The sequence below is a fragment of the Protopterus annectens genome, chromosome 14.part0 (genome assembly GCF_019279795.1).
Source record: "Protopterus annectens isolate FY-2018-M chromosome 14.part0, PAN1.0, whole genome shotgun sequence".
Lineage (NCBI taxonomy): Eukaryota > Metazoa > Chordata > Ceratodontiformes > Protopteridae > Protopterus > Protopterus annectens.
The window spans coordinates 1,164,927,434-1,164,953,169 of NC_056748.1; the positions used below are offsets into that span (position 1 = coordinate 1,164,927,434).

The 25,736-nt window shown below is 40.4% G+C and overlaps 1 protein-coding gene across 1 annotated transcript in view; it reads right to left on the minus strand.

Annotated features, from left to right (window-relative positions):
- RTEL1 (regulator of telomere elongation helicase 1) overlaps positions 1-25,736 on the minus strand; it is a gene marked incomplete in the record, with an annotated part of 4,697,248 nt that overhangs the window by 3,827,395 nt on the left and 844,117 nt on the right.

A 25,736-nucleotide genomic window follows, 5' to 3' on the forward strand; every position in this document is an offset into this window, starting at 1 on the left:
ACGTTTACATTATGTATGGTCATCAAGTTACAGTGGGGTTAGGAAATTAACTTTTTTGCACTGTAGTGCAAACTAGGAGTTGGTATATTTAATTTACAGGGGGGTGGGGGTGTGCAGGGGGGCTTTCCCCTGCAGGAATGTAGGAAAAAGTGTGTTTCTTATTATTTACATGTGCATTGTAGTGTTCTATGTTATGATGCACTCTGTGTTCTCGTTGTTTCGGGTTTTCGATGTTATTGCCTCAATATTTTGAGGTTCAGTGTTATGAGATTTCAATGTTTTGAAGTAGACCTATATATATATATATATATATATATATATATATATATATATATATATATATATATACACACACATCTATAGACTGGGGTGGAATACCAATGTCATTTTGAAAATGGAAAATAAGATTAAACATACATCAATTGTTATAAATGATGAAGGGAGCTAAGGTTTGGTAAAGTACCAGGGGCAAATAGAAGAGGGGCATTTTGTGAATAACTGTGAAGAAGAAAGGTATATTTGAGGAAAAATGGGACACGGTAAAAAATAGTGAATTGAAATTTTATAAATGTAAACAAAAAGAACATTTAGCAATGGATTGTAAAGAAATAGAAAAAGAAAATGAAAATAAAATTGAAGTAAAGAAGCTGGGAAAGAAAAGGATAAGATACAAAAAAAAAAATAAAAGTAACAACATAGAAGGAAGTTAGTGAGAAAGAACTAGATAGAGATGTAGAAGAAATTTCAGGATTTACTGATGAAGACAGAAATTGGACCGTGGTTAAAAAGAAAACTTCTATAGGTAAAATAGTTAGACAGAAAAAGAAAGTTTAAGGGTATAATTGTAAAAGATAGAAAGAAAGGGATGGGAAAGAAAGAATACTTGACACGTTAAAAAATAAAAGGAATAACCTAAGATTATCATCAATAAATATGAATAGTCTTATAAATACAACAAGGAGAATAGGAATAATAGAATGCTGTAGAAACTGTGATATGGATTTAATTGCATTGAAAGACATAAGGTTTATAACAATGAAGAACGATTACAGACAGAAAGTTTAAGGAATGGAAAAGTAATATGGAATTTAGGAAATAAACTTTGTTCCAGAATTTGCAATGTTATGCAGGAAAATAGTTAAGATATGAGACAAGATTTTATTTAGAATGGGTAGATTAACTGTCCTGGATATTAGATGGCAAAAAATATATAGAATTATAAAACAGTCTATGCTTACATAATCATTAAAGAAAGAGAAAGTTTACTTCAGCAAATATTAAATTATGTTATAGTGAACATGAATATAACAAGGGATTTCAACTGTGACTTATGAGAAAGAAAGAAAAATGGAAAAGATATACAATGAATGAAGTACGGAATGTGAAAAGTTAATCTTATGGAAAGAATAAGGATGGACATATGAAAGAAATATGTTAAAATCAGGGAATGGTTTTATAATATCAGAATACATAAATATAACAATAGTAGTAATAGTAGTAGCAAGGACAGGATTTTCACATCATCTAGCAATATGGATAGAAATAGAGGAAAATAAAGACTACATTAAGATAAGAAAAGGAATAAAAAGAGTACATGAAAAAGAATGGAATATAGAGGGTAATGGAGAAGACAACCACAGAATTACGGAAAAAAAATACCTATGATACCATGCTACAAAAACTGGACTGAGTGATGCATAATATTCAAGAAAAATATAAATAAAGTTATTTATGTTGATAGATAAAAGGCAGAGGAATATGTTGCTGCATATGATAGAGTTTTGCAAATTTAAAACATAAAATAGAATTCAACAAAAAAAAGAAATATGAAAAAATAAAGAAACAAACATTAATTTAAAAATAATTTTTAGAAGGAAAGAAAGAAGAGGAATCAGCATATTTATGAAAAACAGTAGGACAAAAAACAATGTAATAAGACAAATGAATAAACATTGTAAAAATAAGAAAAATCAAATTATAGAAACAGTAGTGGAATATGTAGAGGAAATGTATAAAAAGAATAGTAGAGAAGTCTAAAAAAATTGGCAAGTTAAACTACAAATTTAAGACTTGGAAAAGAAAAAGTACAGTTTTGTACCTACCATAAATGTAGATGTTCGAGGATCCACATTGCTGCAGTCCTAACTATTGGGTAGTCCGCTGTCCAGTCGGCCCGAATACCAAAGTATATGGCTGACGTCGGTCAGGGCGCATTAGACTGACGTCAGTACGTCAGGGTACTAATGCGCATGACCGACGTCATATCCTCAGTCTTTTCTTGCCCCAGATGTCAGAAGACCCTGAAAAGATAAGGCCAAAAACCAAAAACTCCCAAAATACCTGCACCAAAAAATATATATACAATATATACACAATTAGCAGAATATAACCTCACCTACACAACCACCCCTAAACACAGAGGGAAGGAGGGAGGGTTGGACTGCAGCAATGTGGATCCTCGAACATCTACATTTATGGTAGGTACAAAACTGTACTATGTTCTTCATTCCACATTGCTGCAGTCCTAACTATTGGGTAGAATCCCAAAGCAGAGGTAAGGGAGGCTGGCAAATCATAAGGAAGCAGGAACTGACAACATGCCTTGCAAAATAGCTGTGGCAAAACCAGCCCTAGACTTAGAGTAGAGAGGAAGGTGATAATGCTTAGAGAAAGTATGCACTGAACTCCAAGTAGCTGCCTCCAAAATATCCTTAGTTGCCACCCCCCTTAGAAACGCTGTGGAAGTGGCAGTAGCCCTAGTGGAATGAGGCCTAATCCCAGCTGGAATCTCCTTGCCATGATGGGAATAACAAAATGTAATGCAACACCCAATCCACCTAGAAATAGTTTGTTTTGACACAGGCTTGCCCTTTGAACTCAAAGCAAAAGAAACAAACAACTGCTGAGACTGCCTAAAATCCTTAGTCCTGCTCAAATAATAACGCAATAGCCTGTGTACATCTAAAGTGTGCAAAATCTTTTCCCCTTTATTTTGGGGATCTGCATAAAAGGTAGGCAAATGAATAGTTTGGTTTAAAGCCACACTAGAAACCACCTTAGGCATAAAGGAAGGATTAGTACGAAGATACCCTATCCTTATGAAAAATCAAAAAAGGCTCCACTGCCATAAGGGCCTGTAACTCAGAAACCCTTCTTGCAGAAGTAATGGCCAACAAAAAAGCAGTCTTCCATGACAAGTATTTCAATTCAGCAGTAGCCGCAGGCTCAAAAGGTTGTAGAGTAAGTTTCTCAAACACAAAATTGAGATCCCAAGCAGGAGTAGGAGCTCTACGTGGGGGTCTTATATTCTTTGCCCCTCTAAGAAATTGCTTGAACAAAGGATGTGAAAACAATGGTGGGTCACAATCATAGTGAGCTGAAATTGCTGCAGCATGAATCTTAATGGAAGAGAAAGACAAACCTTTGTCCAATAACTCAGTAAGATATTGAAGAGCCACACTCAAATTAGGCTCTGAAATCTCCAAATTCTTTGCTGCAGTCCAAAATAAAAATCTCTTCCATTTTTCTGCGTACACTTTCCGTGTACTAGGTCTTCTGGCTTCCATAATCACATTTAAAACTTGTTGAGGAAGTTGAGACCTGCTGTCTTTCAAAACAGAATATGCCAGGCTGTTAGATGAAGAGTTTGAAGCTTGACATTGAGCAGATGACCGTCCCTCTGAGACAATAGGTGTGGAATCAAGGGTAAAGGCCATGGAGGCTTCCTTACCAGACTCCTCAGTAATGGGTACCAGTGCTGTCGAGGCCAATCTGGAGCTATTAAAATCATCCTTGGCTTGTCTTGTCTGACCTTTAGAAGCACCTTTGGAAGAAGAGGCAGAGGTGGAAAGGCATACACATGAAGATTTGTCCAACTGAAAGAAAGAGCATCCACTTTCCAAGCTGTGTGATGAAATCCCTTCGTGCAAAACTTTGGCAGCTGGTGGGTTAGTGGAGAAGCGAACAGATCTATGTCTGGAGTTCCCCATGACACTGTCAATTTTTGAAATACATGAAGATCCAGTTTCCACTCGTGGGGATCCATGATTTGTCTGCTTAATACATCTGCTAAGGAGTTCTGTGCTCCCGGCAGAAACCTTGCCTGAAGAGTGAGTTGCAGACTGAGCGCAGTCTCCCATAAAATCATTGCTTGTCTGCACAATGGGTAAGAATGTGTTCCCCCTTGTTTGTTGATGTACCACATGACAGTTGTGTTGTCTGTTAGAATCAACACCTGCCCTGGAAGAAGTAACTCCTTGAAAGCAATTAATGCAAACTGAACTGCTAACATCTCTTTCATGTTGATATGTAGATGCTGTAGTCTGGCAGGCCACTTGTCTTGTATCCACTTTCCATTTAGATGAGCTCCCCAAGCAATATCTGAGGCATCTGTCGTTAGAATCTGACTTGCCTCTGGCCGGGTCACAGAGAGTCCCTTGTTTAGGTGACATTCCTGAGCCCACCACAAAAATTCCTTTTGAATGCAAGGTATTATTTGAATGACAGTGTCCAAATCCTGGCAGTGCTGTGTCCACAGATTTTTGAGATACCATTGTAGCTTCCTCATATGCAGTTTGGCATTGGGAAGCACCAGAATACAAGATGCCATGAACCCTAAGGCTTGAAGGACTGTCCTTGCAGTCAGCCCGGACTGAAGAGATAGATGATGGAAGTAACCGTAAAGATTCTTTTGTTTGTCCGGGGTTAAAAAGGCCATCTGGGCTGCTGTATTCAGTCTCACACCCAGAAAGCACATGTCTTGAGAGGGTACTAGACTGGACTTTATTTCGTTCACAGAATACCCTAGGCATCTTAGCACTGCTATGACATATTCCAGATGCTGTAGAAGATCTTCTTTTTCTTGAGCCAGAATCAAGCAGTCGTCCAAGTAAGGATAGATTTGGATTCCTTTTAGCCTGAAGTAAGCTATCACTGGAGCCAGAACCTTTGTGAATACTCTGGGCAGTAGATAAGCCAAAGGGCAATGCAGAGAACTGATAATGAGAATTTCCAGCTCGAAACGCAGATACTTCCTGCAACTTAGTCTTATTGGCACATGAAGGTAAGCTTCCTTGAGATCTAAAGTTACCATCCAGTGATCTTTGCCCAGTAGAGGTAAAAGCTGTTGTAACGTCAACATTTTGAACTTGGGAATGTCCAGATAAGTGTTGAGGATAGATAAATCCAGAATTGGTCTCCACGTGTTCCCCTTCTTTGGTACTAGGAACAGGCGAGAATAAAATCCTAGGCCCCTTTCTGGCACAGGAACTGACTGAATGGCCCCTATTTGGAGCAACAGAGAAATTTGCTTGTGAGCCTCTGTTCTTTGAAGAGGAGGAATGTCTGGCATGCCTTTGAAAGGAGGCAAGGTATGGAAATAAAACCTGTAACCGTGGTGAATAATATCCAGAACCCATCTGTCTTGGGTAATTAAATCCCAATTTTCTTTGAAAAGAGACAGCCTTCCTCCCAAGGGTGCTGCCAGGCAAGAACGTTCTGGCAGCTGAAAAGGCAGGTCATTGGGTCTGCTTACGAAAGGACTGACCCCTGCCTTCACCAGAAGTCTGAGCAGGGGAACTCCTGTCCTAGGCCTAAAAGAACTCTGAGCTCTGCCCCTACCACGCCTAGACCTACCCCTAGACTGGGAATCATAAGCAGGATAAGTCCATCCCTTAGTAGGCCAATTTCTACTAAACTTGGAGGCTGCACCTGCAAAAATCTTTAACAGTTTGCATAGACTTAGCCTTGTCCTCCATTTTCTTCAAAACTGCTTCCACAGGCTAACCAAACAACACATCAGACTGTAAAGGAGCATCCAAAATCCTTGTCTTAACATGCTCAGCTAAATTCTGATCTCTCAGCCAGGCGTGCCTACGAAGAACAGAACCAGTGGCAGCCACCCTGGAGGAGGCCTGCACAGCATCAAAACCACACTGCAAGGAATGTTTACCCACCTGTTCAGACACATGAACTAAATCCTGCAACTCTTTACACTCAATACCTTCAGCCAGAGCATCCACCTTAGATTTCAACTGTAAAAGAAGATAATTCTGATATTTTAACATGTGAAACTGACAATTCAACGCCCTCATGGCTAAAGTGGAAGAAGTATACACTTTCTTTCCCCATCTATCCAAAGCCCTTGCCTCTTTATCAGGAGGGACAGGATTTTTAACAACTGAGGCCTTCACACCTTTAGGCCCCTGAGAGACAGTTTCTGGGTCTGCCCTAGGACTCTTAAAAGATACTTATGAGCTTCAGGCACCCTATAATACCTATCCGGTTTAACTGGGGCAGGAGGCAAAGAATCAGGATTCAGGAAGCCTCTGCAAACACATCTTCCACCACATTCAAAACAGGAGGTATAGCTAAAGGCCTATGCTGGGGTAAAACAAGAATTCCCTAAGCCTTTTCCTGGAATCAGAGAAATCTTGACCTTCCCATTTAAAATGCTCCCTCATGGAATGCAGAGTCTCTGAAAATGAAAAATCCTCAGGAGGAGAAGCAGAAGGAGTAGAATCATCCACATCAGAATCAGAATAAGGAGGGTACTCCTGCAAGTCTTCAGTCAAGACTCAAGCCTCCGAGCATTGCTCAAAACTCTCAAACTCAGGTTCCACCCTAGGCCTCTTATCAGGAGGGGCATAGAACCCTAATCATAGTAATCAAATCCTCTGCCATTTTAAGCATATGTTTCTTAGGCAAAGATCCTGAAGCACTAGGAGAAACCCCCACAGAAGCTAAACTTGGCCTGCCCCTCAAAGAAGCCTTGGAAACTGAAGGAGGCTCTAACCACCTTAGGAAGAGAGGGAAGAACAGCCACCTGAGAAGCCCCCTCAGCCTGGCCTACCTCCTGAGAGGATACATCCTGTAACAGTAAAGTCTCTCCCTGAGACTCCAAAGAGACACCTGGCAAAACCTCCGGCTCCACTGAGCCTTCCAAAGAACCGACGCCTGGGACTGTCGGTTCCTCCACCCTAGGCTGTGCTGCTTTATCTTTGCGTTTTTTAGCGAAGCCGCGCCGGAGCATCCGACGGCATTTTATAATTACAACGCTTCCCAAACACTAACCTGGCACAGTCTAACCTTCTCTTAATAGTGCGTTGTTAAATCTAGCACAAGAGCGCATCCAACAACGTCGTGCTCAGGCCCTAAACAAGGTATACACAAAGTATGGTAATCCCTATGAGGTATCTGTTTCCCACAAGAAATACAGTTATTCACTTTTTCTGACATCCGGTTAAATACTGAGGCAAGAAAAAAACAAAATATTCCCCAACGGGGTACTTAGCCAACTTTGATTCGGTCTGAAACTCTGACTTCAGAAACTTTCAGAACGCCAACCTGCACTCGCAAAATTGCTTCTGCATCGGACCATGCGGCAAAAAAGACTGAGGATATGACGTCGGTCATGCGCATTAGTACCCTGACGTACTGACGCCAGTCTAATGCGCCCTGACCGACGCCAGCCATATACTTTGGTATTCGGGCCGACTGGACAGCGGACTACCCAATAGTTAGGACTGCAGCAATGTGGAATGAAGAACATCAGAGATAGATGAATTTGATAAAGTAATTAAGCAAGTTAACAGATTTAGCAACAGGTTCAGATGAGATCAGTTAGGAAATGTATAGAAAAATTAGATGATTGGTAAAAAGTTTACTTTGGAAACGTTTTGAATGAATGGATAGGTGGAAGAGGGTTTCAGATATAAAGAAGTTTGCAGTGGAATCAAAATTCTTATGGAAAAAAGGAATAAAGAAGAAATAAAAAACTGGAGCCTGACAGCATTAAATAATACTAATTATAAGACATTTATTATGCAGAAGAGGATAAAGAACAAAACATAACATATTAGAAGAAAGTGTATTCCTTATTAAAGGTAGAGCTTGTCAAGAATGTTCAATGATTATAAAGAAAGTAGTAGATCTTATGAGGAAAGGACAAGTAAAATTGATGGTAGGCAATATCAATGAAGCTTTTGATAAAACAGAACACAAAGTGTTAAGAAAATCTATGGACAGTTACACTATTAGTAAAAAAATATATATGACTGCTTAAGAAAACAACAAAGTGGTAATATTAATTAATGGGTGGTTAACTAAAGAAATAGAAACGAATACTGCAATTAGACAAGGATGTTCCATGAGTGGCATTCTGTTTTAATTCTGAATTTAATAGTTGGTGAAAATCAAGGATAAAATGAAAAGGCAGAATATGTAATGGAGAAGTGTGTATAAATTCCAGTACTAAACATACACAGAAGATATAGTTGTCGTAAGAAAGAATTTACTTTGAATGGAAAAGGCAATTAAACATTCAACATAATTATAAAAAAGAATAAGGATGGACATTAATAAAAAAAAAGTCAAGAATTAGAAAGTAGAAATAAAACAGCAAGTATACAGTTCTAACTGAAATAAAGGTACTAGGAATAGAGTTTGGTAATAAGGAAATAAAGAAGACAATGGGAAAATTTGATAAGGAGTATTAAAGGACGGTGCATAATGGAAAACAAACTGTCGTATAAAAAAGAAAGCAAACTTGATTCATTCTGTGTTAAGCAAAAGGGTATATTTAGTAAGTGTTTCCATGATTCCAAAAAATAATGTATGAAAATGATGCAATGAAAATCATTTTCTCCTTTATTTGGGGTTCTATACTGAAACCAGTTAAGACAGGAGTACTATACGGGAGTAAAGAAGGTAGTGGTTTAGGGCTAATAAACACAATAGTATTTGGAACTTCTTTGAATTTATACAGAGTACTGATATGGATAAAAGATAAATAAATTAGTGGGGGAAAAATATTTAATGATAAATACAAGGACATGGGTGAGAAGCAAGATTTAAAGAAAGAAACTAACATTCTGACAATGAAATACAAAATTGCCAAAAGAAAAAAATTAAAGCTAATAAAGAAATAAATTATGTACAAATCATGGGAAATGTCAAGATTTCTCAAGGAGATAAGTATAAATACAGTTCTTGCTATATAAAAAGAGAAATGAAAGAATTTGTATTGTGGGGAAGAAGAAGAAACAGCAGAATATATGAAATTGTGAGAAGAAATTTTTGGAAATATAAATTAAACATTAAACAGCTCTAAATATCTCAACAATACTGAAAAAATACAAAATTTTCACTGGCCCGAGCTCTTCTCGACGTGATCTGTTGCAGCGGCAAACTAGATCTGAGGGATAGCAGCGGAGGATCATGGGATGTAGACTGTGCCTCGAGCTTCTCTTAGATGCAGAGCTTGTGATGCGGCCGACTCGGAGCTGAGGATCGGCTCCGAACCAGTGTGTAAGAACAAACGGCGAGATTGAACAATTTCACATCTTAATTAACTTGTACACAAACTACTGTAATCATACATGCTTACTCTCTGGCTGTACCATTGGAATGGCACATGCTTGACATTTATACATGCACTTTACATCTGACATGCTTCTTAAAGACAACACGTGCACTCTGATCTACAGGGGATTTGCACAAGGCTTGAATTTCATATACTCTACCTGTAGAAGTGAAAGCTAATAAAAATAAAGTTTTCCAAGTCAGAAACTAAGTTACATGTAGCTGACGGTTCAAAAGGTGAAAGAGTAAGATACTGTAAAACTGGGGGTAAATGCCATGGAGCAATGGGCTCTTTAAATGGAGGTCTTAGCATGAGGATTCCCTTCAAGTGAAGAACCATCAAAACCAGTATGGAAATTAGATATCCCGGCTAGATGGACCCTAATGGTATAGGCTGAAAAGCCAGTCCGATACAGATCTGCCAGAAAATCCAATACTTTGTGCATGGAAACTGTATAAGGGTCCAGAGCATTATTAAGAGTCCATCTAGCAAATTTGTCCTCCCATTTACTCTGGTACAGTTTCCTAGTAAAAGGTTTGTGATGGGCCACAATGATTTGACAGACACGAGAGGAAAGGGAAGAATGCCTGGCAATCATGATAATTGGAGAAGCCACACAGTGAGCTTGAGATGTTAGAGATTTGGATGAACCATTCCATATGGAATGAGAACAGATTTTGAAACGAGTCCAGAAACAAGGTTTCCGAAGTGGGTGAGGCCAAAGGAAGGGAAACCAAACTTGTCGAGGCCAGAACGGGGCAATGAGCATCATTGTAGTCTTTGACTACTTGACTTCTTTAAAAACTGAGATATCAGAGGAGTTGGGGGAAAGGCATACACAGAAGACTTGGGGGCCAATCGCGGAGAAGAGCATCTCGGTGACTCCCCCAGATGGGGGATCAGGGCAAAGTAATTGCTGCACTTGTTCAGAGGGGAGAGAGAGAGATCACAGCAAGGTTGGCCCTGGTGATAGATCACTTTCGTCACCAAAGGACTGACGCATCAAAAAAGTTCTGCTTAGCTTGTCTGCTATCACATTGGATCTCCACAGAATATGCATTGTCATAAGAAAGCTGATGGAAGAAATGCCCATTGTCAAACTTTGAGATCTTCTCAACAAATTGGGTAAGATTTGGTTCCTCCTTGTTTGTTGATGCACCAGACTATCAACATGTCCATTTGGATTGTCAGTGTTCCTAGGAGAAGGACATCTTGAAATCCTTGCAACGCTAAGAGCATCGCCCTCAACTCTGGAACACTGATGTGTTAATTGGCATCCAGTGGGGACCAAGTGCCTTGGACTGTCCTTCCCAGACAACACTCCCCCCACCCTATCTGAGAATCATCTGTGGCCACTATAGTAAGGGGGTGTGGAAGGATGAAAGGACGACCCAAAAGTATCTTGTTGGAATGGAGCCATCACAACAGGTCTTGTTTGCAGCAACTGGTGATCAAGATGTGATGCAACATCAGCAGCAATTGGTGATCAAGATGCGATGCGACATCAGCTGATTTATTAAGGACCATTGGGAGGCCAGAAGCCTTTAAAAAATTTGCATGTGATACCTGGCTAAGGGAACTGGAGTAATTGAAGCTGCCATTGAGCCTAGTGTCTGTAGGATTAGTCTAGCTGGAACACTTCTGTTCTGAATAATATGGTTTACTTATGATCGGACAGTTTGGAGCCTTTCTACTGGGTGTGAAGAAAGTCCTGTAACTGTATTTAACAGAGCTCCGAGAAATTCCAGCTTTTGTATAGGTTGAATATTTGACTTCTTGCAATTTATTGAAATGCCTAAAGAGTGCAAAGATGCAGAGTGTTATCTCTTACCTGTTCTAGTTGACGCCTGGTGGTAGCGGTAAAGGAGCCAATCTTCGACATAAGGAAAAACTCAAAATCCCTGCAGTCTGAGATGAGCTGCTACCACTGCCATGCATTTGGTACACACCCTGGGGGCTGTGGTGAGACTAAAGGGCAATGCTCTGAACTGGAAAATACTGGCTCCCAGCCGGAAGCGCAGGAATCACCTAGAACATTTGTCCATTTCTATATGGTAATACAAATCCTGAAGATCTATACACCACATCTAATTGTCTTTTTCCAAGAATGGAAGTTTGACTGTACCGAGACCATCCGGAATTTGGTTTGTTGAACTGATTGAGATCCAAAATGGCTCTCCAGTCTGTTGTCTTTTTGGGAATTAAAAAGATTCTCAAGTAAAACCCGTATCCTTTTTGGTCTGGTGGGACTTTCTGAATGAAACTTTTTCGAGCAGTTTTTGAATTTCTACGAGTGCTGCTTCCCTGCGACTGGGTGGAACATCCAGGAGGTCTTTTTTTGTTTTTGGACGTGAGGAAATGGGAATAATGTAACCTTTGGAAATTATTCTCTGCACCCATTTCCTTGCACTGACTATAAAACAGCCAAAGTAAAAATTGATGAATATCATAAGTATGGAACTAAGAAGCACAGATCTTTATACCTTGAGAACAAATACTTTGACAGGTGATTGGAATTAGCTGTGGTACCAAAAGGGCTAAGATTTTTTAAGTGCCCAAACGGTATTACTTCAGAAGACCCTTTTTTTTCCCCAAGAACTATCTTTGCTTTTTAATGATGCGGGTCTACAATTACTTAAATTATTGAAAGTGAACAATGTCAAAAAGATGCCAGTGTTGAAACCAGAAATTCTGAAAATGGATGAGGAGGTGAATTTGCTGTCTAAGGAGATCAGTGATAGAACGTATGAGTTTGTGTTGAAAGAAGTGGAACAGTATGAAAATGATATTGTGACTCATAAGCATCATACATTGCTGAGGGATGTGGCAGCGTATGAAAACAATACTGCTTATGAGACATTTGATCCTTTGCACTAAAGAAATAAAAATAAGAATTTTAGTACCTCATGGGATTCAGTGAAGGCTAACAACAAAATTCCTGTGGCTTTAAATAGAACCACCAAGTTTAATTTGCCAGGTAACAGTCAGTGGCTTAACCATACAAAAGCCTCGGCTGTAGTCAAGGTTTTTCAACAGTAGGAGGGCAGAGTCCGTTCCTGCTAGTGACAAGAACGCAATGGCAGACGAGCAGTTAACCAGCAGTCCTAATGACATTTCTGCTAAAAACAGGTGAAGTGGGGCCAAGTGTAGTTAGACAAAAAGTTTTTTTTATCGAAAAGGGAGACCAAGATGACAAGGGGGAGAGCAGCAATAACAAGGGAGCAAATGACTTTTGAGTCGTCTATGGACAACCAATAAAGAAAATAACTGGTAACTCTGACTTAATAAATTTATCTGATGCTGTTTTCACAAAAACACAAGAACAAGTGCTCAGGTATGGGTTTGGCTTTGTGCCCACTAAGAGGGTGGAATATGAGAAAGTTGCTATAGACTTTAAACAATACACCAAAAAAATTGAACTTGCAATATTTGTTTAAAAATGTAAGCGATGTGTCTGTTTATTTTAAAAAGCAGTCATGCTTTACTCCCAATTTATGTCATACATTGAGCGTATTTGAAGAAATGTGCCTGCATGATTTCAAGGATTGTCTTGGTAATGAGCATAGAAAATGGTTTGACAATTTATCTAGGGATGAACGCATTGCATTGAACGAGCTTAAGAGTTTTAACCATTTAAGATATCTGAAGAGTGACAAAGGGGGAACATGGTTATGAATATCGAACAATATAATGAAGGCATGTTAAAATTATCTAGCAAGGAAGATTATGCACAGACCAATATGCAAACTATTGAGCTTAGTTATAAACACATTCATGTCTTTCTTTATGAACTTTTAATGCATCAACAAATTGATTTTGAGTTGTACAACTTTTGTGTTACAGAAAGACCAAGAGTGGGAGTGCTATTTGGCATCCCTAAAACATATAAGAGTGTCAAGGACCCTCCTTTTCAGACCAATAGTGTCTTCCCCACAAGCTATAACAGACGGTATTTCCCTGGTCATAGATGCGGTTTCGAAACAATTGGTTATATTAAAGTACCATTTAAAAGACTCTTGGTACTTCTTGGATAAAATAAGAAATTTTTCTCAGGGGTTTGAGTTGACTAGTGACAAACATTTAATGGTGACTATAGATGTAGTTTCCTTATTTACGAGTATTCCCCATTCAGAAGGGGGAGAAGCAGTAAGATCTTTTCTGTGCAAAAACACAGCTCAAAATAAATTATGCGAATTAACTGAATTGGTATTGCATAATAACTTTTTTCTTTTTAATAAATGTTATTATAAACAACTGAAAGGAGTAGCAATGGGGTCTCCCGCAGCCCCAGCATACATTAACATAGTAATGGCCTTTTGGGAAACCACTTCATTGGTACATTTATTTGATAGAGTTTTATATTACTCTAGGTTTGTGGATGATCTGTTTTTTATTTTAGAAGCCACACTTAGTGAAGTTGATGACTTTACATTAGACATTAACAACACCTCTGAGTACTTGGTTTGTGAAAGGAGAATGTGGCCTGAGTATAATTTTTCTAGATGTCAATCTGACATGGAATGCAAATGACAATGTTTTTGATAGTAAAATATTCCGAAAGGACACTTTTACAAACAGATACCTACATTACCAGAGCAATCATCCTCTTTTTATAAAGAAGAACATTCCCAAAGGCCAGTACTTCGGGACAGACGGATGACTAACCAAGAAACTGATGTCACTCTTGAATTTGAGTATACAACTGATTTGTTTCTGGCTAGTGGTTATGATTTGGCTTATTTACTTTCAATAAAGAAAGAAGTACTAATCAAAAGAAATGAGGTATATCCACCTATTCTCAAAAAACCTTTAGTATATAAAAAACTTATACCAGGGGATTCTCAAGATAAACATTCAGCTGTGTTTAGTATGGATATGACCACTGACTGTTCATTCATCAGGGACATTGCTTATAAAAATTGGAGAATTTTGGAGGGGAACAAAGACCTTATTGAGGTTATAGGGACTAAGCCAGGCTTTGTTTATCGAAAAAAGTACAGTTTTGTACCTACCATAAATGTAGATGTTCGAAGATCCACATTGCTGCAGTCATAACCTGTGGGCAGTCCGCTGTCCTCGGTCGGCCCGAATACCAAAGTGTTAGGCTGGCGTCGGTCATGGTCGCTTAGATCTGACGTCAGTACGCCGTGGTACTAAAGCGCATGACCGACGTCATATCCTCAGTCTTTCTTGCCCCAGATGTCAGAAAGCCTTAAAAAGAAAGGCTATAGCCACAAATAGAAAAACACCCAATTACCAAAATAGCAATAATAGGTACACCACAAACCACCCAGTCACCCCAAACTACAGCAATGTGGATCTTCGAACATCTACATTTATGGTAGGTACAAAACTGTACTATGTTCTTCATCTCACATTGCTGCAGTCATAACCTGTGGGTAGAATCCCAAAGCAAAGGTAAAGGGAGGTTGGTAAAATCAGAAAGCATTAGGAGCTGCTAACATGCCCTGTAAAACAGCAGTGGCAAACCCGGCCTTAGATTTAGAATAAAGAGGGAGATGGTAATGCTTAGAAAAAGTGTGCACTGAACTCCAGGTAGCTGCCTCCAAAATATCCTTAGTAGCTACTCCCCTTACAAAAGCAGTAGAAGTGGCAGTTGCTCTAGTGGAATGAGGTCTGATTCCAGCCGGAACCTCCTTACCATGATGAGAATAACAAAAAACAATACAATGACCAATCCACTTAGAAATAGTTTGCTTAGAAACAGGTTTTCCTTGTGAACCCAAGGCAAAAGAAATGAATAACTGTTGAGACTGTCTGAACCCTTTAGTTCTGCTCAAATAGTAACATAACTGCCTGTGAATATCCAAAGAATGCAAATTTTTTTCCCCCTTATTTTGGGGATCAGCATAAAAAGTAGGCAAATGAATAGATTGGTTTAAAGCCACATTAGAAACAACTTTAGGCATAAAAGTAGGGTTAGTACGCAGGGATACCCTATCCTTATGAAATATCAAGAAGGGTTCAACTGCCATTAGAGCCTGTAATTCAGATACCCTTCTAGCAGACGTAATAGCCAACAAAAAAGCAGTCTTCCAAGACAAAAACTTCAACTCAGATGTAGCTGCAGGTTCAAAAGGAGGTAAAGTGAGTTTTTCCAACACAAAATTGAGATCCCAGGAAGGAGTAGGAGCTCTACGCGGGGGTCTTATATTCTTTGCCCCTCTAAGAAATTGCTTAAACAAAGGATGAGAGAATAATGGTGGGCCACAGTCATAGTGAGCAGAAATAGCTGCAGCATGAACCTTTAGAGAGGAGAGAGACAAACCCTTGTCTAGTAATTCTGTAAGATACTGAAGTGAAACACTCAAATTAGGCACTGAAACATCAAAGCTCTTTGCCTTGCTCCAAAGAAAAAATCTCCTCCATTTATCAGCATAAACTTTCCTTGTACTAGGTCGTCTGGCCTCCAAAATGACATTCAAAACTTGTTGTGGAAGCTGCGACCCCCCAGGGTCTAGAACAGAATACGCCAGGCTGTCAGATGCAGAGACTGTATCCTGACATTGAGGAAATGATTGCTTGTCTGGGACAAAAGGTGTGGAACTGGTGGCAAAGGCCAAGGAGGCTCTCGTACTAAACTCCTGAGTAGAGGGTACCAGTGCTGACGTGGCCAATCCGGAGCTATTAAAATCATGCAGGGCTTGTCCTGTCTGACCTTCAAGAGTACCTTTGGAAGGAGAGGTAGAGGAGGAAAGGCATAGACGTGAAGGTTGCTCCAACTGAAAGACAGAGCATCCACTTTCCAAGCCTGTGGGTGAAACATCCTTGTGCAAAACTTTGGCAGTTGAAAATTTTGTGGAGAAGCGAACAGATCTATGTCTGGAGTCCCCCAAGCCACTGTCAACTGTTGAAACACATGAGGATCCAATTTCCACTCGTGGGGATCCACCATCTGCCTGCTCAAAACATCTGCTAAGGAGTTCTGTGCTCCTGGCAGAAACCTTGCCTGAAGAGTGAGGTGCAAACTGAGAGCAGTCTCCCATAAAATCATAGCTTGTCTGCAAAGAGGGTACGAATGGGTTCCCCCTTGCTTGTTGATGTACCACATGACTGTTGTGTTGTCTGTTTGAATCAACACTCGTCCTGGATGAATGAGATCCTTGAAAGCCATCAGTGCAAATTGGACTGCTAACATCTCCTTCATGTTGATATGCAAATGTTGAAGTCTGGCAGGCCACGTGTCTTGAACCCATTTTCCATTGAAGTGTGCTCCCCAAGCCATGTCTGAGGCATCTGTCGTTAAGATCTGACTCGCCTCTGGTCGGGTCACAGAGAGTCCCTTGTTTAGGTGACATTCCTGAACCCACCACAAAAATTCCCTTTGAATGCAAGGTATTATCTGAATGACAGTGTCCAAATCGTGGCAGTGTTGAGTCCATACGCTTTTGAGATACCATTGTAACTTCCTCATATGCAGTTTGGCATTGGGAATCACCAGAATACAAGATGCCATGAACCCCAAGGCTTGAAGGACTGTCCTTGCAGTCAGCCTGGACCGTAGAGACAATTTTTGGAAGTAAAGGGTAAGATTTCTTTGTTTGTCCGGGGTCAAAAACGCCATCTGAGAGGCTGTATTCAGTCTCACACCCAGAAAGCACATGTCCTGAGAGGGTACTAGACTGGACTTTGTTTCGTTCACAGAATACCCTAGGCACCTTAACACTGTCATAACATACTGTAGATGGTGAAGTAACTTGACTTTGTCTTGAGCAAGAATCAGGCAATCGTCCAAATAAGGATAAATTTGTATTCCTCTTAGCCTTAAGAAGGCTATCACTGGAGCCAGGACCTTTGTGAACACCCTGGGCGCAGTAGATAAGCCAAAGGGCAATGCAGAAAACTGATAATGTAAAGTCCCAGCCCGAAAACGCAGGAACCTCCTGCAACTGGGCCTGATAGGAATATGAAGATAAGCCTCTTTGAGATCCAGAGTTACCATCCAGTGATCTTTGCCTAGTAGAGGCAGAAGTTTTTGCAAAGTTAACATTTTGAATTTTGGAATGTCCAGGTATGTGTTGAGAATAGACAAATCCAGTATTGGCCTCCAAGTGCTTCCTTTCTTTGGCACAAGAAACAGGCGAGAATAAAATCCTAGGCCCACTTCTGACTGAGGGACCTCCTGGATAGCCCCCATTTTTAGAAGTAAAGCAATCTGTCTGTAAGCCTCCACCTTTTGCTGAGGAGGAACGTCTGGCATGCCTTTGAAAGGAGGCAAGGTGCAGAAATAAAACTTGTAGCCTCGATCTATAATGTCCAACACCCATTTGTCCTGGGTGACCAAAAGCCAATTTTGCCTGAAAAGTGCCAACTTTCCTCCCAGAGGAGCTGCCAGACAGGTGGGATCTGGCAGCTGAAGAAACAGGTCATTGGGTTTGCTTACGAAAAGGCTGACCCCTGCCCTCACCTGAAGATTGTGCAGGGGAACTCCACGTCCTCGGTCTGAAGGAACCCTGAGCATGAGCCCTGCCCCTACCACGTCTAGATCTGCCCCTAGACTGTAAATCAGAAGAAGGATAAGCCCATCCCTTAGCAGGCCAATTTCTGCTAAACTTAGGGGGCTGTACCTGTAAAAATTCTTTAACTGTCTATATGGACTTAGCTTTGTCTTCCATTTTCTTCAAAACCGACTCCACAGGAGAACCAAACAGAACTTCAGATTGAAGGGGAGCATCCAAAATTCGAGCTTTTACATGCTCTGACAAATTCTGATCCTTAAGCCAGGCGTGCCTACGAATAACTGATCCAGTGGCAGCCACCCTGGAGGAAGCCTGAAGAGCATCAAAACCACACTGCAAAGAATGCTTACCCACCTGATCAGAGGCATGAACTAAATCTTGCAATTCTTTACACTCAATACCCTCTGCCAAAGCATCAACCTTAGATTTTAACTGACTCAATAGAAAATTCTGGTACTTCAGCATATGAAACTGACAATTCAAAGCCCTCATTGCTACAGTGGAAGAGGTATACACTTTTTTACCCCACCTATCCAAAGCTCTTGAATCTTTATCCAGAGGAACTGGATTCTTCACAATAGAAGCCCTGACACCCTTAGGTCCCTGGCTAATAGTCTCCGGGTCAGCTCTAGGGCTCTTATACAAATATTTATGGGCCTCTGGCACTCTGTAATACATGTCTGGTTTAACAGGGGCAGGAGGTAAAGAATCAGGATTAAGGAAAGCTTCAGAGAAAACATCCTGTACAACATCCAAAACAGGGGGAATAGCCAAGGGCCTATGCTGTGGTAAAAATAAAAATTTCCTAAGCCTCTTACGAGAATCTGAGAAATCCTGACCTTCCCACTTAAAATGCTCCCTCATGGAATGCAGGGTCTCAGAAAAGGAAAAATCCTCTGGAGGGGAAGCAGAAGGACAAGAATCCTCTGCATCAGAATCAGAATAAGGAGGAAAATCCTGAATGTCCTCAGCTGAAGATGAGGAATGCTCTAAACCCTCTACCTCTGGCTCCACCCTAGGCCTCTTATCCGGGGGGGGCATAGAACCCCTGATTAAAGTAATCAAATCCTCTGCCATCTTCAGCATATGCTTTTTAGGAACAGAACTAGGGCTGACACCAGTGGAAGACAAACCAGGCCTGGCCTTGGAAGGTGCTTTAGAGACAGAAGTAGAAGGCCTAACCACCTTATGCAGAGAAGGGACTACAGAAACATGAGAGGCCCCCTCAGCCTGACCCGACTCCTGAGAGGCCACATCCTGCAAGATTAAAGGCTCCCCCTGAGATTCAGCTGAAACTTCGGCTGGATCCACAGATTCCACCGTAGTTTCTAAAGAACCGGCGTCCGTAACGGACGACTCATCCTGCTTGGACTTTAACGTTTTTTCTTTACGCTTCTTAGCGGTAGCGGGCGTCGGAGGATCCGACGGCATATTGTAATTACACCGCCATCAAGACAAGTCTAGCACAATCTAACCTGCTTAATGGTGCGCTTATTAAATTTAGCACAAAAGCGACACCCGACTACGTCGTGCTCAGGCCCCAAGCAAGGAATACAGAGAGAGTGGTAATCCCTATGAGGTATCTGCTTCCCACAAGAAATACAATTATTTACTTTTTCTGACATCCGGATTTAAATGAGGCAAGAAAAGACAAAAATATTCCCCAACGGGGTACTTAGCCCAACTTGGTCTTCGGTCTGAAACTCAGAATACGAAAATTTCAGGACGCCGAACGGCACTTGCAAACGCTGCTTCTGCTTTGGACCATGCGGCAAGAAAGACTGGGGATATGGCGTCGGTCATGCGCTTTAGTACCATGGCGTACTGACGTCAGATCTAAGCGACCATGACCGACGCCAGCCTAACACTTTGGTATTCGGGCCGACCGAGGACAGCGGACTACCCACAGGTTATGACTGCAGCAATGTGAGATGAAGAACATCTTGTAATATCAAGAAATTGTTGGAAACAGATGATACAAAAAGAAATGTCACTTTGTTAAAGAATGTTCACAGGAAAGGCATGTTTAAATGTGGAAATTGCAGTACGTGCAGATTTATCCTCGAGGGGCCATATATCATGTTTCCCCATATTGAACGAACTTTTACAGTTAAAGGATACTGTTCTTGTAAATCTAGAGGGATAATTTACACTGGTATTTGCAGTTGTTACAACGCTTATTATGTGGGGATGACTACCAGAGCTCTTTTTGAGCGTATGAGAGAACATTATTATTACATTAGGACAAAAATGAAAGGAATGCATTTATACAAACACTCTGTTGAATGTACTAATTTAAAAAAATATATATTTTCTGTATTAGAAGTGGTGTATGGTGACTTGAGGGGAGGTGATTACAAAAATTTTATTAGAAAAAAGGAGACATTTTGGCAGTTGAGATTGGATGCTGACAGTAAACCTGGTTTAAATGACAGTGTTTTCTTAAAAATAGGAAGTTGAAGGTTACTAAAATGAAATGAATTTATATATATATATATATATATATATATATATATATATATATATATATATATATATATATATATATTCAAACAGCGTTTGTTGTGTTTGTTTTTACTTACTGAATGTGATTTTATACAGCATGTGAGGGGTTAATGTTCTTGGGGAATTGTATTTAATTGAATAATTAATAATTAACTAATGGGTATAAAATGGTATTACTTGGTTGTTTGAATTTTTTCTGATGAAGTCTTACTGAAAAAGAGTGAATAAAGGTCTTGTACGCCACATCCTGCTTCTCCAACTTTCACTGACCATCAGGTATCCTTGAATTCTTAAGTTTGTGGATGTCTTTTAGCTGGACACGCTCTTTTTCTGATTCCCTGCACTCATTTGTCTGATGTTATCTGTAGACATTCAGATTGATGCAGGGATAATCATCCCCCGACTGTATCCAGAGGAAGTCAATTGGGCCTCCGTTCAGGAGTGCTGGTAGGAGCTACCAGAGAAACCATCTCTGGACACCTGGCTCTGAGGGCCACCTCTGCCTCCAGGATGGTGTCCTTCCATTCCCCCTCTGCCCCGGGAAAAGTCTTTGCCATGCAAGTCCTGGAAAGGCCCTTGGGACTTTTTGAACCATAGCCTCCCACTTCTCTTGGTCCTGGAGTAGGGCCACTGAAGTGCGAAGATTACACCTGCAGCACAAAGAGTCTTCCCATCTTTCTCACATCTCGCCACTGAGTCTTCTACCTTGGGTCCAAACAGGGATGATCCACCAAACAAAGCATTGACAAATGAAGATTTAAATGGCTCTGCAGTCACACAAGTGCATCCAGGCAGGTCTCCTAATGGCTATGCCTGAACCCACTGCTCTTGTTGTCCTTTTGGCTGTGTGGGCTATTAGCCTCATGGACGAGTTAGAAATTGATTTGAGGGTGGTGGGCTGTAACTGTCTCATACCTCTTCAGCTAACACCTCTTTGATCAGATCTCTCTGCAGCCTGGTAAAGTGCGCCATGTCATTCAAAGACTTGAGAGTGAACCTCAATTACGCATTAACGCACTTCCCGAATCTATACATAGGCCTGGACTCCTTGTTAGAAGGATGGACTACAGGACATTACTCAGCAAGTTCCTTCTTTGTGGCTGCCGCTATCACCATGGCATCTACAGGGATACCCTTACTCCAATGCTGCTCTTCCTTGGGGACAGAAAGCATCCAGTCAGGCCTTTTAGGGATTGGTTCGATGGAGCCAAGAATCTTACATAGTCCACTGTGCTATCAATTTAAAGAGCTTGTCAGCGGGCAGAGATACACAAGAGGTAGAGGGTTTGGCATGAAAAGCCTCCTGGTATACGGATTCCTCAGAGGAAGCCTGAAGGGAAGAGCAGCCACCCCCTCTGTTTCAGGATTTTCAGAACGTCCCTGAAGGAATCAGCATCAAGGGTGACCTGGGGGAAACTTCTCCCTCATCAAATTCAGTATCCTCAATGAAAAACTCTTCCGGGGAGTCTATGTGCTACCTCTTACACTTTCTACACAGGTACATACTTTTTTTTTGGGGGGGGGTGTTCTGGGGAAGTATGCGAAGAGGACATCACCAAGGTGGGTCTTTCCTGAGGCTTTTGTGCCTTCTGTCTCAGGGATGAGGGTGACTGTAGCACTAGTTGAGGGGATGCAGAAGTTTGGCCCGAAAGGGATGACAAGGACTGGGAGTCCACAATGGACAAGGCCTTCTCCATGATCCAGAAGGCCAGCTCCCCCTGTAGAAGGATTGGAGCCCAGAACGAAATAGACTCCTTCAGAACTGTGGTCACACCCTGCACCAAGGAGGCAGCCGCAGAAGCTTGTGCAGAGCCAACAAAAGCCGAACCACCGAGGGGCATGGAAGGTGCCAAAAAAAGTCAAACCCTGCCCCTCGGAACCTACAACTAAGTCTTGATCCCATAAGACCTCTGGTTCTGAAAAAACGGAGGAGCTCCAGGCATTTCTCGGTTCTGGAGACGAGGCTCTTACCAGAACAGAGAAGGTCACAGCCAGGTATGTTGGTGCCAGAGGCTCCAATGACTCAACTGGAGTTGGAGGAGGAAGGTGAGACGGTGTCCTGGTACCAACTTGGCTGGGAACCAAAGATTAATGTAATCCCCTCGCTGTCAAGAGTTGGTCCACCAGCCTCATGATGTCCAATTCTAAGAGGCTCTTAGTGAATCAAACAGACAATGCAGGAGATGACATAGATAGTCTTAGTTCCACAAAAGGGCTAGGCAGTTCGTCCCTTAAATGGATCAACCGAGGGAGAGTACCTTGCACTTGGAATGGAAATCATAGTGGTCTGCGCCAGTAACGACAAAACCTCTGGTGCCAAAGCAACAGTTGTCTTGACAATTGGTGCTGAGGGAACTGTCGACACCGTAGGCTTAAGACACCTTTTTAGGCAATTCCGAGGAACAGTGTGCGAGTGTTTCTTCTGTTTAGGAGGAGGAGGATGAACTGGCTTTGGTCCTAGACTCAGATATGGCCTCTTCAAATTCCCCTTTTAGTAAGCCTTTCAAAATGTACTTGTTTTTCTGCTCAGTTCAAGTCCTGGTGGAGAAACCATGACATATGGAGTTTTCCTCTAACTCCTAAAGAATACACATACCAGACATGCCATCTGAAATGGGCATCTTTCTGTCGCACTTCTGGCACGTTTTAAAGCCAGAAGTGCCCTTAAAAGGTTTAACAGGCGAATTGGATTCATCAGCCAAGCCGGAAAAAAAAAGGCTTAAGGCTGATAAAGACCCACACACATACACACACAAACAGAAAAAGGTGACAGCAAATGATTTTTTTTTTTTTTTTGGATAGAGAAGAGAGAAAGGGATACCACCTATGGTTAAATACCTAAATAGGTAAAAGGAGGGTACCAGCAATGGTACATACAGAAGTCTACGTAACAGTATAGGAAAAGGAGGAAGATCACACACACACATAGAGAACATAAGCGAGAGGAGTGGGTAGAAAGAATAAATTATTGAAAAAGATGAATATAAATATAATAAAAAGGGATTTAAAAAAATTAAGAAAAAAAAAACTTACTTTGAAGAACTCTCAAACCTCGACAGAGGTCGAACGCGTCTGACACATGCAGCGGTAAATGAGATCAGAGATGATTTAGAGAGGAGCGTTATGGGTAGAGACTATCTCGAGAGTTTAGAAGATGCAAGCTGAAGTAAATGGCGAAGTTGTTTTCCAAGGCTCAGAACCGAGCCCACAGTCAAGGATTATATGAAGATTAACATCAGATTGTTTTTTTGACTAATTATAAAAAAATAAAATGGTGGTTGTGGAAAGAAGAGTAGGTGGTCTAGTAAGTAAAACACTGTTGGTTCTTCTCCATTGTAAATGTTAGTAAAAAAGATAAAAAAAAAAGATGATAATATTTAAATGTGTAATATATACTATAAGTTGTAAACAGAATACAAATATAAGATCCCTATTACTTCAGCAGAGGCCATGGGATCTTTTACATTCATCTGAGCTATCACCAACTCAAGCAGATGAAACTTCAGTTTAATGTTTCATCTGCAGGATGGCGCACACAGTAATACTATACTCCCACCAATGCTGTCAGCAATACAGTCATTAGGGGGAATAGAACCCACAGACTTCTGATATTCTAGCATCAAAGGCTGTGTGCTACCTGTTGAGGCCCCTGGAAGTCACTCATTTTAAAGATCTTGTTATTAATATTAGTGGAGACAAACTTTCATCTACACGTTAATATAATTAATAATTAGATCAATTAAACAATGGGGATTACTGCTAACAACATGTCAGTAAGACAATCACATATCAGTCGGTCTTTGTAAGGAACATGTGAAACCTACAATTGAACAGTACTACAAATCTTGTCAACAGAAAAACAGTGTGGAAACGTGAAGCATAAAAATACCAGTACAGCAAACAGCCTCATGAAGTGACAGTCTCAGGATCAGAAGGGAGTCGATAGTCATGGCAAACAGACTCAAATCCAGTTTAAAAAAAAAAGATGCAAAAATTTAGTCACAAATCTTGGCAAATAGGCAAAAATCCAACTCACAAATCTCATTCTAGGTACTACACTTATTAATTTGGACAAGCACCAATAGAACTGATAAAAACCATAAACCAGGTCAAGTGCTTATGCCCCTAGTACTTGGGACTACTTCAGAAACCTGATTACAAAGTTCAATTTCCTTTTTATAGACCCTTCATTTCCTCAATAACCCAACTGCCACCAAATTTAAAGTCCCAGTGTGTAAAAATGCAAAACTTAAGCTCTGCTTAATGAATGATGAATAGTACAAATCATAATCACTGAAAAAATACTCTACATTCAAAGAAACAAAAATTGAAAAAGATAAAATATACTATTGCAGTTTTTAAAGAAGGAATACATACACTTAGCAAATTCAGAAACTGTGAACATAGTCCACAAGGTAAACTCTGTATAAAAGATAAAATGTATTATATGCAGTTTTAAAAAGAATATAAACACTTAGTGAATACAAAAAATGTGAACATAATCCAACAGGTAAGTTCCGCACAAATGTAAAATGTTAAATCATAAAAACAGTGTCACAAACTAATACAGAAATCCTAAGTACTTTGTCTAGTGACACCAAACTTTCTCAAGGTAAGGTAAAACCTATCCAAAACCAACAAGTTTATCACCACCAGTATCAGAGTTATAAAAAAATGTTAACACAAAAAATCTGTCTGCAAGTAAAGGAATACAGGTTTGTGACCCAGAAGAATCCTTAACCCTAAAACAATTGATTTTATAAATCCAATGCTTTTAACCTCAGAATGGGGGCAATAGAAACACTGCCATTAATCCCTGCTCCACTGGCTCAATTGAATCTCAGTTGCCAGATAAGTTCACTCTTTGTCAAGATGGGCCTCCCAACAACCTCCCCTAGGGCTTTTCTTTATAACATCAAGAATGGCAAATATGTAGCATGTAAAATTAGGGCATGTTAGGGTGTAGTTGTATAAAGCATTATCTAGGTTGGCCTTAGCAATTGCGCAGATGTGTTCATATAGGTAGCTAAGTGGATTCTTTTTTAAACTGCAAACAGTACAGTTTATCTTTTATACAGAGTTCACCTGCTCATGCTTCTGAATTTGCTAAGTGCATGTACTCATTTTTTTAAAAACTGCAAACAGTATATTTTATCTTTTTTTTTCTTCAGATGTAGTGTATTCAGTCAGTGATTACTATTTGCACTCTTCATCATGCATTATGTAGAGCTTAGGTTTTGCATTTTTATACACTGTGACTATAAATTTGCAGGCAAATATTTTATTGAGGAAATGAAGGGTCTATAAAAAGGAACTAAACTTTGTAATCAGGTTTCTGAAGAAGTCCCAAGTATTAGGTATGACCGACCTTGCCCTGGATTATGTTTTTG